At 39.2% G+C, this 18,339-nt stretch overlaps 1 protein-coding gene across 7 annotated transcripts in view; it reads right to left on the bottom strand.

Annotated features, from left to right (window-relative positions):
- The window catches only part of LOC128688363 (CDK2-associated and cullin domain-containing protein 1), a 52,838-nt gene that overhangs the window by 31,426 nt on the left and 3,073 nt on the right, over window positions 1-18,339 (bottom strand). For 6 of the 7 annotated variants that reach the window (XM_053776188.1, XM_053776187.2, XM_053776190.1 and 3 more), the window contains exon 2: window positions 11,615-11,750. The exons of the other annotated variant lie outside the window; for it this stretch is intronic. The gene's annotated coding sequence lies outside the window, so the exon portion shown is untranslated. The remainder of the gene's footprint in view (window positions 1-11,614; window positions 11,751-18,339) is intronic. 7 annotated transcript variants of the gene reach the window in all.

Below are 18,339 nucleotides of genomic sequence, written 5' to 3'. Positions count from 1 at the left end.
TGCCACGTCAGTGCCATGATGTCATTAGTATGAAACACTTGTACTGCACCTTCAACACTGCCTCCACTGAACCTTGGCATATGTTTTCTATTCCTTCTCACTGTTTCACATATATGCGTATTGTTCACACATAGGAAATCAGTGAGCATAGGGCTTGTATACCAGTTGTCTGTGTACAATGTATGACCCTTGCCAAGGTACGGTTCCATCATCCTACGAACGACATCACCGGAAATGCCCAACATCCGTCTGTCATCATCGAGTGTGCTTCTCCCGGTGTATACAATAACATCCAATACAAGACCACTCTCACAGTCACACAAAACAAAAAGTTTTATACCAAAGCGATTACGTTTGCTCGGTATGTATTGCTTGAATGACAAGCGTCCCTTGAACAGAATCAAGGACTCATCAACAACAATGTTCTTGAAGGGATAAAAGTATTCACCGAATTTCTGCTTCAAATACATAAACATTTCCCGGATTTTGTATAGAAGGTCATATCTGTTTGGCGTATTTCTGTCTGAGAAGTGCAACATTCGTAGCAACAGAGTGAATCTGTTGCAGGGAAGGTGGTCACGGAAGATTGGAGTACTGATGAAGTGGTCTGTGGACCAGTAATTACTTATATTGTTCTTATAGGTATGTGGCATAAGCATGACAGTGGCAAGGAATAAATACATTTCAGCCACTGTTGTGTCTCCACCTGTGCAGCCATGACGATTCTCCAACCTCTGCTGTGTTGTCCAAGACATCAGTAATATGTAATTGTTTGTCTGGGTCACTATAAAGTTCATTATAGGCTCGTCAAAGTACAATTGGAAATAGTCAAACTCTGTAGACTCATTCGTTAGGGGACATTCTGGCTGGATGCCATTTCCACTTGCATCAAAATCACAAGGCTGTGGCACGAATATACTTTGTATCCAGTTCCACTCATGATCACATGGTGCAGGGTGGACCGGTGGCATGGGGCGAGGGGGAGCAGGAGGAAGGACAGGAGTGAAGGCAGCACATGGTTGAGGGGATGCCGGGCGGTCCTTTGTCTGTCCACCCACTGCGCCATGTGGTCCAGGCTCCATGCCACCCACCACTACTTCCTCCATCCCTGCATACTCACCAAGAGAGCATGTAGGGCAGAATGAATTACAGCAGTTGGATATGCTGAATGTTGAAGACAGAGTAAAACAACTGAAGCTAAATTATGTTTATAAAATTGCTCACAGTGTCCAAAATATTTTGCTGTCAATTTTGTCAAGGTTGGGAACCAAAGCAATCATAGCACTAGGGGGAGAGAGCACAACTTTGTAGTACCCACAGTCATTGGCCAGGCTTCAAACACCTTTTATTGTACAGCAATAAAGGAATGGAACAGACTGCCCGCACATGTCAAAGCCAGTCATAGCATGAACCAGTTCAAGAAGAGTGCCAAAAGGTGTCTGATGAATGTAGCTACAGAAAGGGAGGGGAATGATTTTCTATTTTTTTTAGCTAACATACATATAAATTTTACCTTATTCTTAGTAATGACCCTCGTATTGTAGATAGTCTTAATGACCCTCGTGTAGTAGATAGTCTTTTTAGTATGATAATAGGATGTTATCTTCATTATAGAATAATAAGAAAATATTATAACCTTTATATTATAATAAGGTAAAAGGACCCCAATGGAAACAAGTCACTCTGTCTGACTTTTTTGGGTTATCCTAGGTTCTCTACACATATGCTGCTATGTATGATAACTCTATGTAACTGTATTTGTGTATACCTGAATAAACTTACTTACTTACATATTCATGATCACTTTCGCTATCAGTGGCTGGGGTTTTGGATCGTGACCTGCCACGATCCTTGGGGATTGCATATGGCACACTGCCTGAACGTAGACAACGACGCCTAAAAATATGCTTCACTGGTGAATAATGAACTTCACTATCACTAGACAAATCCTCAAATGGCATAAAATCAATCTCATCGTCACTTACATCACTTTCACTATCACTAAAACACCGGGAAAATGATAGTTTCCTCTTGTGAAGTTGCCTATGGGTAACACTCGCCACTCCAGAGGTGCTTTGCCCAGGGTCTTGTGTGGCCACACTGGCCACCCCAGAAGTGCTTGGCCTAGGGTCTGCTGTGGCCACACTGGCTACCCCAGAGGTGCTTGGCCCAGGGTCAGGTGTGGCTACCCCAGAGGTGATGGGCTGAGGATGATCTGGGTTATCGTCGACATTTTCATTAATTCCTTGAATATTACTGGCCCCATTGGTGTCAAATCCACTAAACTCACAATCTATATCACTTGCCTCGAATAGTAGTGTGTTAATACGACGAGGCGTGAGTGAATCATGAGAATGTGCCATGTTGGCCCAAGATGGAGCTGAATGTGACTGGACCTACCATGTGGTACCCAGGCGTCCCCAATTTTTTTCATACGGCACACACTGAGTGCGCACACCCATTCTCTCACGTCTAGGCGACTCAGGCCTATCGCGCCAATTTTGAATGAATGAAAAATGAAACGTATATATACGTTTGGGGCGCTAGTGGTAAGAACGTATATGTACATTTGGACCGTTTAGGAGTTAACGAATGTCTGCCTGCAAAATCAGCTTACTGCACACACATACCATGTGATCACATACAAAATAAGAAATGAATTCAATCTAAAAAACAAAAAAAAAAAATGCAGTCATACTTCCTCTGGCTTGGTTTCCCTGTTGTTTTGTCTTAGCACAACACACACATTGACAATATACCATCACAGGATTTAGTGAAAATACAATTTCCCATGAAAAAACCTCTCCTTTTGGGTTAGGTTTTTAATGAAATGTCAAAACAAAGCATTTCAGAGGAATACCTAGAGAAATAATGTTAAAAACTAATCCGAGAGTCCATTTTATGTTCATTCATCATATGACAACATGAAAACAAATCATTAGAATTCTGTCAAAATAAAAGGCTCATTCAATTTCCCATACTAAATCTATTTTCTTCAGGTAAAGTTTTTCTTACAGTAAAAAAACAACCAGATTAGGATAAAATTTGAAGAGGTATTGTTAATAAATCTAACGAGCCTATGATAATATCCCCCAGTCAATGCTTCAATCAATCAAGTTTATTCTCTATAAGGATTACAACGCGGGGTTTACAGATTTTGGTTATTGTGTGGTTTACATGTAATAAAATACTAATTACAGAGGGGAGCCACTAGGACACCTAGCATAGCTAGGCATTTCGGGCAAACTTAGATTAATTCTTAACCCTAAATTATTACAAATTATGGAATAAGTTGACTAAATATTAAGTGACTAAATACTAGTTTGCGAGTTAAACAATGTGAATGCTTTTGTTTTGGCACAATACATGAAACATATAAGTGAACAGTATTTAGATAAGGCTAAAGAGGTCTTTGTGGCATTTATGGATTTGGAAAAGGCGTATGACAGGGTGGATAGGGGGGCAATGTGGCAGATGTTGCAAGTGTATGGTGTAGGAGGTAGGTTACTGAAAGCAGTGAAGAGTTTTTACGAGGATAGTGAGGCTCAAGTTAGAGTATGTAGGAAAGAGGGAAATTATTTCCCAGTAAAAGTAGGCCTTAGACAAGGATGTGTGATGTCACCATGGTTGTTTAATATATTTATAGATGGGGTTGTAAGAGAAGTAAATGCGAGGGTCTTGACAAGAGGCGTGGAGTTAAAAGATAAAGAATCACACACAAAGTGGGAGTTGTCACAGCTGCTCTTTGCTGATGACACTGTGCTCTTGGGAGATTCTGAAGAGAAGTTGCAGAGATTGGTGGATGAATTTGGTAGGGTGTGCAAAAGAAGAAAATTAAAGGTGAATACAGGAAAGAGTAAGGTTATGAGGATAACAAAAAGATTAGGTGATGAAAGATTGAATATCAGATTGGAGGGAGAGAGTATGGAGGAGGTGAATGTATTCAGATATTTGGGAGTGGACGTGTCAGCGGATGGGTCTATGAAAGATGAGGTGAATCATAGAATTGATGAGGGAAAAAGAGTGAGTGGTGCACTTAGGAGTCTGTGGAGACAAAGAACTTTGTCCTTGGAGGCAAAGAGGGGAATGTATGAGAGTATAGTTTTACCAACGCTCTTATATGGGTGTGAAGCATGGGTGATGAATGTTGCAGCGAGGAGAAGGCTGGAGGCAGTGGAGATGTCATGTCTGAGGGCAATGTGTGGTGTGAATATAATGCAGAGAATTCGTAGTTTGGAAGTTAGGAGGAGGTGCGGGATTACCAAAACTGTTGTCCAGAGGGCTGAGGAAGGGTTGTTGAGGTGGTTCGGACATGTAGAGAGAATGGAGCAAAACAGAATGACTTCAAGAGTGTATCAGTCTGTAGTGGAAGGAAGGCGGGGTAGGGGTCGGCCTAGGAAAGGTTGGAGAGAGGGGGTAAAGGAGGTTTTGTGTGCGAGGGGCTTGGACTTCCAGCAGGTATGCATGAGCGTGTTTGATAGGAGTGAATGGAGACAAATGGTTTTTAATACTTGACGTGCTGTTGGAGTGTGAGCAAAGTAACATTTATGAAGGGGTTCAGGGAAACCGGCAGGCCGGACTTGAGTCCTGGAGATGGGAAGTACAGTGCCTGCACTCTGAAGGAGGGGTGTTAATGTTGCAGTTTAAAAACTGTAGTGTAAAGCACCCTTCTGGCAAGACAGTGATGGAGTGAATGATGGTGAAAGTTTTTCTTTTTCGGGCCACCCTGCCTTGGTGGGAATCGGCCAGTGTGATAATAATAAAATAATAATAACATAGTTTCTATATTGGAGTATCAGAGGCAAACTTATGACTAGTTAGGAATCATTATTTTAAGATTAAGATTCGTATTTCTGTGCTTATAGTCAAATGGGTGAGTGAGTGAGTGTAAGTGTGAACCACCAGGTGGTTTTTATGTAGTTAGTTGATGGGGTGTATCAGGGAGATAAGATGTTTTCTAACAGTAGTTTTGAAGGTGATGAATGTGTCTGCAGTTCTAGAGTTTTCAGGTAGGGTGTTCCAGATTTTAGGGCCTTTGACATACATTCAATTTTTGTAAAGATTTAGTCGGACACGGGGAATGTCGTAGAGATGTTTGTGTCTGGTGTTATGCCTGTGGGTCCTGTCACAACTATCAAGAAAGCGTTTTAGGTCAAGGTTAATATTCGAATTTAAGATCCTGTAGATGTAGATTGCACAGTAGTAAGTGTGGATGTTCTGAACAGGGAGTAAGGTTAGATCTATGAAGAGTGGGGGAGGGGGTTGCCAGGGATGGGATTTAGTGATTATTCTTACTGCGGCCTTTTGTTGGGTTATTATTGGCTTTAGGTGTGTTGCTGCAGTTGATCCCCAAGCACAAATAGCATAGGTGAGGTATGGATAAATGAGTGAATGGTATACTGTGAGAAGGGCATTTTGCAGCACGTAGAATTGTATCTTGGAGAGGATCCCAACTGTTTTGGATACTTTTTTTGTTGTGTGTTGGATATGGGTGCTGAAATTCAGGTTGTTCTCGAGTTATAGGCCTAGCAATTTGCCCTCATTATGTCTGGCAATTAGTGTTGTCGATCTTAATGTTAAGTTGCGCAACACCTGCTCTGCTACCAAACATACTATAGTAGGTTTCGTCAGTGTTAAGTGTAAGTTTATTGGCTGTCATCCAAATCGATATTTTGAGCACCTCCTCGTTAACAATGGTGTTGAGGGTGGCAAGATTAAATCAGGGATAATCACAGACAGCACTACAGACCACTACCCTACCTTCCTCTTAACAAACATTAGTAAACCACCACTGGAAAACAACAAAGTTTCATTTAGACTCCATGACGAGGCCTCAGTAAGGAAGTTCACAGCAGACCTAGAGACTGTTGACTGGCCTACAGAATTCTCCAAGACCAATGGTATTGACGATTGGACAGACATTTTTCTTAACAAATTACTTAGACTATACAACAAACATTGTCCTATAAAAACGAAACAGATCACGAATAAACGGCTCGGTTGCCCATGGCTAACCAGCAGCATTCTGAAGTCCATTGATAAGAAACACCAATATGAAAAGCAATACAGACAGGGCTTAATACACAAAGATATTCTTAAACACTATTCATCAGTTCTCACCAAAGTAATAAAGAAAGCCGAACAACTGTACTACTACAGCAGATTCACTGACACAAGAGGAGATACATGTATAAAAAAGACCTGGGAAACACACTCCCAGATTCTGGGCACCCACAAACTGAAAAAAACAAGAATATTGTCCTAACTAAACCTAATGAAACACCACTGCATCCCACTTATACAGCTAACAAGATAAATGACTTCTCAGCTATAGGATCTAATCTTGCCAGTAAAATCACTGAGCCCACCGAAGTCACTGAGATTATAAAGTCACTTAAAAATAACTTAGGGAATCTGTCTTATGTCCCACCATTATTGTACAAGCGAGTGGCCCATGTCCTTTCGCATGCTATTATATTACTTTTTAACAAGTCACTAGAAACTAGCACCTTCCCGAAACTACTCAAGACAGCAAGGATTACACCAATACATAAAGGTGGTGACCCTACAGATCTAAACAACCATAGGCCAATATCAAACTTACCATTGCTATCCAAAATCTTTGAGAAACTCGTGCACAGGAGACTACATTCATTTATAGTGGCACAAAGCATGCTTAACCCCTGCCAGTTTGGATTCAGGAAAAATAAAAGCACTAATGATGCAATTGTAAAAATGCTAGATCTGCTTTACACAGCATTGGAAAATAAGGAATATCCGCTAGGAATTTTTATTGACCTAAGAAAAGCTTTTGACACAGTAGACCACAACATCCTACTCCACAAACTTGACCATTATGGTATAAGAGGCCATGCGCTTGCATATTTCAAATCCTACCTTACTAATAGGTATCAGTATGACACCATTAAAGACACAGCATCATCAACACGGCCACTTGATACTGGAGTTCCGCAGGGAAGTGTCCTTGGACCCCTGCTCTTCCTCATTTACATCAATGATCTGGCAAACGTATCCCAACACCTGAAACCCATTCTCTTTGCTGACGACATGACTTGTGTCATCTCTCACCTTAAGGGGGCTAGTATATTGGTCCATATGTGGTCTATTATGGTTGCACTTGTCTCAGTGAGCCTGGTTGGTTTAGTTATTGTTGGTATGAGAAGTGTGTTGTTCATATTGTTGATGAAATCAGTTACAGGCTGATCATCTAGTAGGCCAAGGTTGGTATTGAAGTCTCCAGTTAAGAGGTGATGCTTGTTCATTTGTCTGTTTGTTATTAGTGCCTTTAATTTCTCACTGAAATTTGGGATGTTTGTGTGAGGTATCCGGTAAATGGCACTGATTGTTATAGGCGTCTTAAGGGTTTTTTTACATTATAATTAGCAAAAATGTATTCCCTATATTCATCACTGAAGCAAGCGGTGCTAATGCAAGATAGTTGGTTAGTGTAATAAATTGCAATACCACCCCCAACTTGGTGTGGTCTGCAGTTGTGGATTGCTGTGTATCCTGGTAGAGGGTAGATATCTATTGTGTCCTGCTTAAGCCAGGTCTCAGTAAGAATAATGCACGAGAAGGGTGTCTTTAGCGACTCAAGGAGTGCCAGGTCATCATAGTGTTTGCTTAAGGACCTGATGTTGTAGTTAAGAACTGATAGATTTTAGCACTGTTTAGGATAGTGCTGGCTCGTGATGCTGTGTAATAAAGGCAGTTACTTTCCAGTAGGTTTTGATTGGGTGTTAGATTATGAAGGTTTAGATCAGGGTCGACGTGATCATTCATCTTCTAGGTTTAAATTGTGGTTATTTATATCCTGAATTGTGTCTTGAGTTCTAGTACTGATATCTGTAGTAGTGGGAAGTTTGGACAAGTATATAGCTAAAGCACTTTGGTCATATAGAGTATAGTCACTAATAAACATAATGAAGTTGATGTTGTCTATGTGTTGTGCTAGAATGAGCTAAAGTACAACTAGGTATAAACTAAAAATATAAAAATACAAATTAAAAATAGCACCAGACTCTCACTTGTAATTGAACTAAGGTCTAATATAATGAATTTGGTGTTGTCTATGTATTGAGCTAGAATGAGCTAAAGTACAACTAGGTTTAATCTAATAATATAAAAAATACTAGTTTAAAATGGCACAAGACTCTCACTTGTAATTGCACTAAGGTCTAATATAAGTTGTTAACAAGAACTAGAGTATAACTAAATTTAAATTGACAAGATAAAATACACAAGTTAAAGGTAGCAAAAGAAAATAAAAAATAAAAAAAAGTAAAAATGGCAATGACTTGGTTATAATATGATAGTAAGATGGTACACAGGATAATATAAAAGTTGGAGTTGAATATACAAGCTTAAAAATTTGGTAACAAAAGGTTAAAAAAAGCAAAATAAAGTTGGGTGATCAAGTCTAAAATAGAATAGGGCAATTATAAAAAGTATATAATAAAACTGGGTAATAAACTTTACAAATAAAAAATGGCAATAATAAAAAGTTTAAAATAGATTGGGCAATAAAGTACAGTGGACCCCCGGTTAACGATATTTTTTCACTCCATAAGTATGTTCAGGTGCCAGTACTGACCAAATTTATTCCCATAAGGAATATTGTGAAGTAGATTAGTCCATTTCAGACCCCCAAACATACACGTACAAACGCACTTACATAAATACACTTACATAATTGGTCGCATTCGGAGGTAATCGTTATGCGGGGGTCCACTGTATTGGCAAAATTGGGCAAGTATAATTAACTCAAGACTAGAATAGTGCAATGATAAGATGAAAAGTTTACAATAAAGTTGGGCACTAAAGTATAAAATAAAAATGGGCAATAATAAAAAGTTTACAATAAGGTTGGTCAATACAGTTTACAGTAAAACTGAGCAATAATAGAGATTTTAAAATAAAATTGGGCAATAGAGTATTTCTTAAAGTGAGGTAGAATAACTGAGAAGGACAAGCTATGGTTAGTTTCAATTAAAATAAGATAGAACAATGAAGTGGTAAGATGTAAAAAAGGAGAGAGATTCTGTAGATATTAAACACAATTAAGACTATGAGGTAGAAATAAAGCTCGTTTACCTACGACTTGGACTTACGATGGGCTCTCTGACCAGTATGCATACCTAAATGATGTATAATACAGCTGATTTCCTCTATTCTGTTTATTATAATATGCAGTACAGCACTGTATAAACATTTAAAAATATATTAAAAATGTTATAAATGGTGCAGAGGTGACATTAAAACAATATGAAAGATGACACAAACCCACTACCATTATAGTATGCTCCTTGCTTAGTGATGAATTCGTTTACCAATGCAGCCTTAGGAACGGAACTTCATCTTTAAGTGAGGAAAGGCCGTATTTTTTTTTCCTGATTGCTATTAGACATATGATGGATATCTTTCTAGATATACATAGTGGGAATTTGGGTCTAAAATTTGTGACCGTCATGTCAAAATGTGCAAGAATTACAAAGGTACAGAATATTTATAAAGGATATTATGCACCAGACTAAATTCTTTATTCATGGTTACTTTAAAACACACTAACATATTGAAAGAACAACTAATGATGAAGACAAACTGTAACGTGCAAAAATGTCAGCATGAATGGTTGGTCATTTATTCTTTTAACCCTTAAACTGTACATGCTTTATGGAGAAAATAAAGGTCGGAGTGCTACGCGCGCAAACCTAGATCTACATTTGGACAGTTTAAGGGTTAATCCTTTGAAAGCTAATAAACTGTTGGATTCAAATGGCATACTGCCAACAACAGTGTAAAAAAAAAAGACTGTTTGCAGAACCAGCTACTGTATATGCACTTGTATCAAATGTATTTGTATCATAATTATACCAAAACTGTAACAAACAGAACTGTAAATCAACTGTTTGTGTAACTATTAGGCTGATTTTTCTCTATTTAATGTTCATGTAAATTACTCAGCTCATTTTATTCCTATCACACATACTACATCTTTTTATTGTAACCAATTTTCACACAGCTGAGTTCCATAGCTCTTTTAATTTTTAAGGTTATAATCATGACTGATTTCTACTGTATTTAATTGCTAGGCTGCTAATAACATACATGTGTTACAAGGACCCCAGTGAAAAGAAAATAACTGACTTTTTGTGGGGTTATCCTAGGTAATTTACACATGTTACTGGTATGATAATTGTAATCCCCTAGACATGTGAAACACTACCTAAATAAATTTACTTACTTATTGTAACTTGTGTATATTTCTAAGAAATAAAGATTTTTATTCTGATTTTTGACATTTTGCATTATAGTAGGCCCCCGACTTATGAAAAGTGAAAGTTGACTGTTCAGAGCCCAGAACCTATTTTCCTCATAGACACCCATTTGAAAGTCGAGAGATGCTAAGCCATAATATTCTGTACCAGGTATCCAATTTAATATAATTTTTAAATATGAATATTTACCCAATATTCACATATAAATGCTATAATATTCAAAATTATTTAGTAAACAGAACAGAGATCCAATACAGTACATGTCTGCAGAAGCACGTCCCTAAAGTTGAACTTAGGTTAGGTTAGGTAAGGTTTGTCTTTTGGGTCTTAGTCATATGATGACCTGCAGCTGGAGCTTTTAGTCATCTGACTGAGCCTTTTCACTGGCTTACCAGTCCACTCCGTTAAAAGTTAAAGTTATAATTATAACCATTTATATTTTACAGTTGAAGTGTCTGAGAGAGTTGAGGAAGGAGGGAAGGGATGGGGGACAGTGGAACAGGAGGGAGGTATAGTGTGGGGAAAGTAATTGAGAGCATAACTGAGGACTGGTGTAATGAGGTGAGGTCCCAATGTCCTGCACTTCCCCCAGACATGTCTAGTATGTAGGTAGCAATTAGTGGTGACTACCGTAGCCTTAAGGAAACCGTTACTATCAAATCTATAGTTCTTGACCAATGTGTACCATACAAATGTGAGCTCTCCATACTTCCATAGTTACACAAAGTATTTGGTAAAAAAACTAACCAAGGAAAAATAATAGTACAGCCTCTCCTCACTTAACTACAGAGTTCCGCTCCTAAGACCATGTCGCTAAACGAATTCATCGCTAAGTGAGGAGCATACTATAATGGTAGTGGGTTTGTGTCAACCATCTCTGATATTGTTTTAATGTCACCTTTGCACCATTTATAACATCTCTAGTATATTTTTAAATGTTTATACAGTAGTGTACTGTATACTGAAATAAATAGAATAGAGGAAATCAGCTCTAATACACATTATTTAGGTATAAATACTGGTCAGAGAGCCCATCGTAAATCTGAGGCGTTGGTAAATGAGTACGTCGTTAAGGGAGGACAGGCCTTAAGAAAACCATAAATATTAAACCATATATCAATTGTACAGTTTTTACTCATGAAATAATGAAGGCACTGTAGACCAACCTGCTCCTAATTTTTGTAATTTACAATATTCTTAATAATCTGCAAGATAGCAGCAACATTAACACTAGCATAGTCTGTGTTGGGATGATGCAGTACATACAGTACAGTAATTAGGCTAAAGTTGAAACCTTCACTGGAGTACATATTTACCTTATAGAACAGCTACCTAGTAGCCAGCCCCTCTGTAAAGTCGCAAGTCGCTCTCTCCAGAAGACGGACTTAGCCAATCAAACATCTGCTTACATTGTTCTTGCAATTCTCTCACTCTCCCTTTTTGATAACAGACCTAGATTATACAATACTGTATCTCAAAAGATGCAATGCAGCAAAGTTTTTACATGTAAAGGTATTTTATTCTTGAGAATAGGGAGCACCCACTTCATGAGTAAGACATTCAAGATGGTACATATCATTAACAAACCATTTTTAAGATAGTTTAAATAACTTTTAAAAATGCCCATAAAGAGTGAATCTGCATCACTATATTCACATAATAGAAAAACTATTCATAGATGCAAGAGCAGTACACAAATCTATTTGGTACAATTTCTCAACAACAATCTGAGAAATACAGGTCAGTAAATTTCTATTAATTTCTCATAAACCTAGACATATGCAAACAATTTAAATTCCATTTAATTAATGCCCAAAATGAACCTGGCTGCCACAAAGAACATCTAGCATCTACATAAATCACAGCTACACCACTTCTATTTAATATTGCAAATAGCTGCATGACAAATTATTGTGCATCTAATAAAGAAGCCACTGTTGCAAAGTAACTTGCTGCTAAACACTGTATACTGTAAGCTATTGTGGAAATGTAAAAATAACAAAAAATACTGAACAATATTTACCTAAAATGATTGTCCTGTATAGGGGAAAAAAAAAAAAAAAGGAAATGTTACTTGGTATAAGAACATTCTGCTTATGGTATTGATCTGCTTGTGAAGTAGTGTACAATATGTGTATTATATGCTACATATATGTATGCATCATAATTTTGCTCTATTAGTATTATTCCTTGTTTAAATCTACCCAAAAATATATGAATATCTATGGGTTTTGCCATGTATGATATCTTTGCAAGTAAGCCTGTTGACATCGTCCAATGAAAACGAAGCAGATCTCAGCAGAGACTAAACAGCCCCTGGCTTACAAACAGTATACATCAATTCAGACAGGGCCTAATAACAAAAGAACTAACTAAACGGAAGTCCAAACAAATGTATTATGTAAACAGATTTAATAAAATAAAAGGTGATATGAAAAAGACCTGGAAAACTCTCTTAAATTTTGGGCTCCAGAAAACTGTCTAGAAACAGAGAGATTAACTTAGCGAAACCAGAAGAACCACACATACAGCCTATAGACATTGCCAACAAATTTAATATATTCTTTTCTATTATAGGATCAAAACTAGAAAGCAAAATCCCAAAAGAAAATACTCAGCCACAAGACTACCTCACTGGTAATTACCCACATACTCTATATATAGCACCAACAAATTCTACTTAATTCTCACTAATTAAATCATTAAAAAACAAGGCAGGAGACCTAAATAACTTGCCACCAATCATGTACAGAAAAGCAGCTCATGTGCTGCTTATTGCAACACTATTCAAAACAGCAAGGGTCACCCCGATCCTCAAAGGAGGCAATCCTACAGAACTAAATAACTACAGACCAATATCTGACTTACCTTTGCTCTCTAAAATCGTTGAAAAAATAATACACAAAGAAATCTACTCCTACCTCCTACCCCATAACATAATGAAACCCTGCCAGTTTGGGTTTAGGCTGAAAAAAAAAAGCCCGAATGATGCAATTATTCAGATGCTCGAATTACTATACAGTGGACCCCCGGTTAACGATATTTTTTCAATCCAGAAGTATGTTCAGGTGCCAGTACTGACCGAATTTGTTCCCATAAGGAATATTGTGAAGTAGATTAGTCTATTTCAGACCCCCAAACATACACGTACAAACACACTTACATAAATACACTTACATAATTGGTCGCATTCGGAGGTGATCATTATGCGGGGGTCCACTGTATATAGCAATTGAAAAAATTAATATCCTCTGGGGCTCTTCATAGACCTATGGAAAGCATTTGATACAGTAGACCACAATATCTTGCACCTGAAACTAGATCATTACAGGGTCAGAGGACACACACTGTAGTACATCTACCATCCGACTCACGACCTGCTCGACATATGACCACTTGACTTACGACCATGTTTATCCTAAACCTTACAGTAAAAAATACAGTACTAACAGCATAAAAAGTAAAAAAATGAAATACCGAAATAAAACAATAAAATAAAATCATTACAAAAATGTGATGTTGATATTCAGTAGTAAGGTTCGACTTGCGTCCATTTTGCCTTACAACTGGTTGGTCAGAACCAAGCTCGGTCGTAAGTCGGATGGTAGGTGTATACACAAATAGCGTGATCTCCAATACTCAGCCTGTAGTTGTTGGAGTGCCACAGGGAAGTGTCCAAGGTCCTCTACTCTTTCTTATTTACATCAATGACCTCCCAAATGCATCGTGACTCCTTAAACCAGTTCTATTCGCAGATGACACCACTTACGTCTTCTTCCATCCAAACCCAGCTATACTAAGTAACACTGTAAACAGCGAGTTACATAAAATATCAAACTGGATGACGACCAACAAACTTACTCTCAGTATAGAGAAAACCTACTTCATGTCTTTTGGAAACAGCATTAAATATCCAGCTAAACATATCGATAAATGGCTCACCCATTACAAGACACAATGAGGGCAAATTATAGGTCTCCTACTTGACTGTAATCTTAAATTTCAGACCCACATCCAGCATATAACTAAGAAAGTTTCCGAAACAGTAGGTATGCTTTCCAAGATACGATACTATGTACCCCAGAGGGCGCTCCTTACTTTCACTCTCTAATATACCCTTACTTCACCTATGGTATTTGTGCTTGGGGATCTACCATGGCCAACACCTTAAACCTTTAACCCTTTGAGGGTCGACAGGCCCTCTCCGAAACTCGTTCTCAGGGTCGGCCAAATTTAAAAAAAAAAAAATTATTTTCTCTTATGAAAAGATAGAGAATCTTTTCCCGATCATAACGACACCAAAAGTTTGAAATTTGATAGAAAACTTACGGAATTATGCTTTCGCAAAGTTAGCGGTCTCGGCGATGTTTACGGATCGGCGATTTTGCCCACTTTGAGCCCCATTTTCGGCCAATTTCACTGTACTAGTCGACAAAAAACATGAATATTTCGCTAGAACTCCATTTTTTCTATCGAATGGGTGCAAGAAACCACCCATTTATAAATTCAACTATCCAGTACAGTGGTCAGAATTTAGCAATTTTGCCAATTTCACACAAATTTCAAAAGATGCCAATTTCGGAATAGGGTCCAGAATAAACAAGAAAGACATTCCTGGCACTAAAATGACATTTCCTCTAGTCATTAGTCACGTCTCAAGGCCCCTCTTATATTCTTTTGCTTTCCACTTTGAATTTTTATTCTCACAAAAAATATAAGATTTACTGTTATGCAGACTACTGCATTAGTGTAAAAAATGGTATAAATATTATTGGTGCACTTGTGAAAGAATATTAGACTCACCAGTTGACGTGTATTGCACGCTTGGCACGATTTGTTTACTTTTGAAGTTTGGTAAAAATCGAACATTTCTGCTACTTTGAGCTCAATTTCAAGGCACCTTTCATTGTAAAACCAGTCAAAATCATCTCAATTTCAGTAATATGTCTTCCATTCTATAAAATGAGACCAAGAAAACTAGAATACAACAATAAATACTATACGAAAATACACTGCAAAGTCGCTGATTTATTAAAAAAAAATGGAAAAAGTTTTTTTTTTCTCATTATGCACCGTGTGCTGCAGGATTTTTTTTAGACTGTGCACACTGACCACGTAGACCCATTCTTTCATATGAAGGCCTACCAGCTTTCTCCCACTAGATTTGAGGTCGCTAGAATTTATGAGTACTAGTACGTCAAAAACCCCTACGCGTAAGACGTACTAGTACGACGAAAACCCTCAAAGGGTTAATATGTAACCCAATAAAAAGTGGCAGTGTGGATGATCACAAACTCCAGCACCTGACAACACACCCCCCACCACTCTTCAACAGCTTGAACTTACTAAATATACAAAATATACACACTTATTACTGTGCCTACTATATGTATACTATACAGAACATTAAACTCCAATATCAACCCTCTGCTCCAACTTCTCCTAGACAGCTTCAACAGAACACACAGGCATAACACGTGGCACAAATCACTTTTCGACATCCCTCGTGTCTGTCTCACATCATGCAAAAATGCAATGCACATAAAGAGCCTGAAGATCTGGAACTCTGCCTGAAACAGCGAGAGGTTTCCTGCCCACAAATCAGTTATGACTATACTTAAAAATCATCTCATCTCTCAATAACAACCATACCCACACTATGCTAAACTCTAACCAAATTTAAAGCAACTCTCCCAAATATTTTATTATCCCTTACCTATTAAGCCATTATTACAAACTTAAAAATGTATGTTTATATCATAAATTGTACTAACTTATATTAATAATAGAGTAAAATATTGAATATTTGTATTCGACCACTCTCCACCTGTCTAGACTGAAGTACATGTATTAGGTTAAGTCTGCCCGAAATGCCTTGGCATGATAGTGGCTTTCTTTGTACCACTCAAATTATGAAATGTAAACACACATTGTAACCTCAGGAAAGAAATAAAATTTTATTTTTATTTTTAATATTCAGGCCTTGTAAATATGTAATCTGAAAATTTTACTGTTTTTTATACAGTGGACCCCCGGCATACAATATTAATCCGTTCCTGAGGGCTCATCGTATGCCGAAATTATCGTAAGGCGAATTAATTTTCCCCATAAGAAATAATGGAAATCAAATTAATCTGTGCAAGACACCACAAAGTATGAAAAAAAATAAATTTTTTACCACATGAAATATTAATTTTAATACACACAAACTAACACGTACCTTTATTGAAGATCTGGTGATGATTGATGGGATGGGAGGAGGGGAGAGTGGAAGTTGTTAATGTTTAGAAGGGGAATCCCTTTCCATTAGGACTTTAGGTAGCACATCCTTTTCCGGGGTTACTTCCCTTCTTTTAATGCCACTAGGACTAGCTGACCATGGTGCAGCAACAGCTGACCTTGGTGCAGCAACAGCTGACCTTGGTGCAGCAGCAGCTAACCGTGGTGCAGCAACAGATGACGGTGGTGTAGCAGAAGTTGACTGTGGTGCAGCAGCAGCTGACCGTGGTGCAACAGCAGCTCACCATGGTTCAGCAACAGCTGACTGGTGCAGCAACAGCTGACCTTGGTGCAGCAACAGCTGACCTTGGTGCAGCAACAGCTGACCTTGGTGCAGCAACAGATGATGGTGGTGTAGCAGCAGCTGACCGTGGTGCAGCAGCAGTTGACCGTGGTGCAGCAGCAGCTGACCATGGTGCAGCAGCAGCTCACCATGGTGCAGCAGCAGCTGACCATGGTGCAGCAGCAGCTCACCGTGGTGCAACAGCAGCTCACAGTGGTTCAGCAACAGCTGACTGGTGCAGCAACAGCTGACTGTGGTGCAGCAACAGCTGACTGGTGCAGCAACAGCTGACCATGGTGCAGCAACAGCTGACTGGTGCAGCAACAGCTGACCATGGTGCAGCAACAGCTGACCATGGTGCAGCAACAGCTGACCATGGTGCAGCAACAGCTGACCATGGTGCAGCAACAGCTGACCATGGTGCAGCAACAGCTGACCATGGTGCAGCAACAGCTGACCATGGTGCAGCAACAGCTGACCATGGTGCAGCAACAGCTGACCATGGTGCAGCAACAGCTGACCATGGTGCAGCAACAGCTGACCATGGTGCAGCAACAGCTGACCATGGTGCAGCAACAGCTGACCATGGTGCAGCAACAGCTGACTGGTGCAGCAACAGCTGACCGTGGTGCAGCAACAGCTGACTGTGGTGCAGCAACAGCTGACCGTGGTGCAGCAACAGCTGACTGGTGCAGCAACAGCTGACCGTGGTGCAGCAACAGATGACGGTGGTGTAGCAGCAGCTGACTGTGGTGCAGCAGCAGCTCACCGTGGTTCAGCAACAGCTGACTGGTGCAGCAACAGCTGACCATGGTGCAGCAACAGCTGATTGTGGTGCAGCAACAGCTGACAGTAGTGCAGCAGCAGCTGACTGTGGTGCAGCAACAGCTGACGGTGGTGCAGCAGCAGCTGACTGTGGTGCAGCAGCAGCTGACTGTGGTGCAGCAGCAGCTGACTGTGGTGCAGCAACAGCTGACGGTGGTGCAGCAGCAGCTGACCGTGGTATGATAGTACGTATTTCCCACCCCTTTTTACATATGATCGCTTAAGAGATGGTATCTCCTGCTATCTGTTTTTCGTTTATCCACACCAATAACAGTCTCTCAACATCTTCGAGTACTTGCTATCTCTGTTTCGAAAACAAACTTGCACCTTTTGCAAGAACAGCTTCCTTGATTGCCGTTTTGTTGGCTACAATAGTAGGGATGGTTGATTGGGGTTTGATATACAACCTGGCCAGCTCCGAGACACGCACTCCACTTTCGTACTTAGCAATTACATATCTCTTTCTTCATTTCCATAGTAATTTTCACCTTTTTTACTGCACGGTTGGCACTAGAAGCTTTCTTGGGGCCCATGGTGACTTATTTTGCAGGTACAATCACTAAAAACGCTGTGATAATATGAAATGTACCGATTGTATGCGTGGATGCGACCGCACTGGCTGGCTTGTAAACACTGGCATGCACGGGGCAGCTG

The sequence above is a fragment of the Cherax quadricarinatus genome, chromosome 19 (assembly GCF_038502225.1).
Source record: "Cherax quadricarinatus isolate ZL_2023a chromosome 19, ASM3850222v1, whole genome shotgun sequence".
NCBI lineage: Eukaryota > Metazoa > Arthropoda > Malacostraca > Decapoda > Parastacidae > Cherax > Cherax quadricarinatus.
Note: the sequence above shows the minus strand (reverse complement) of the source record. Positions and strands in the feature narration are given on the sequence as shown.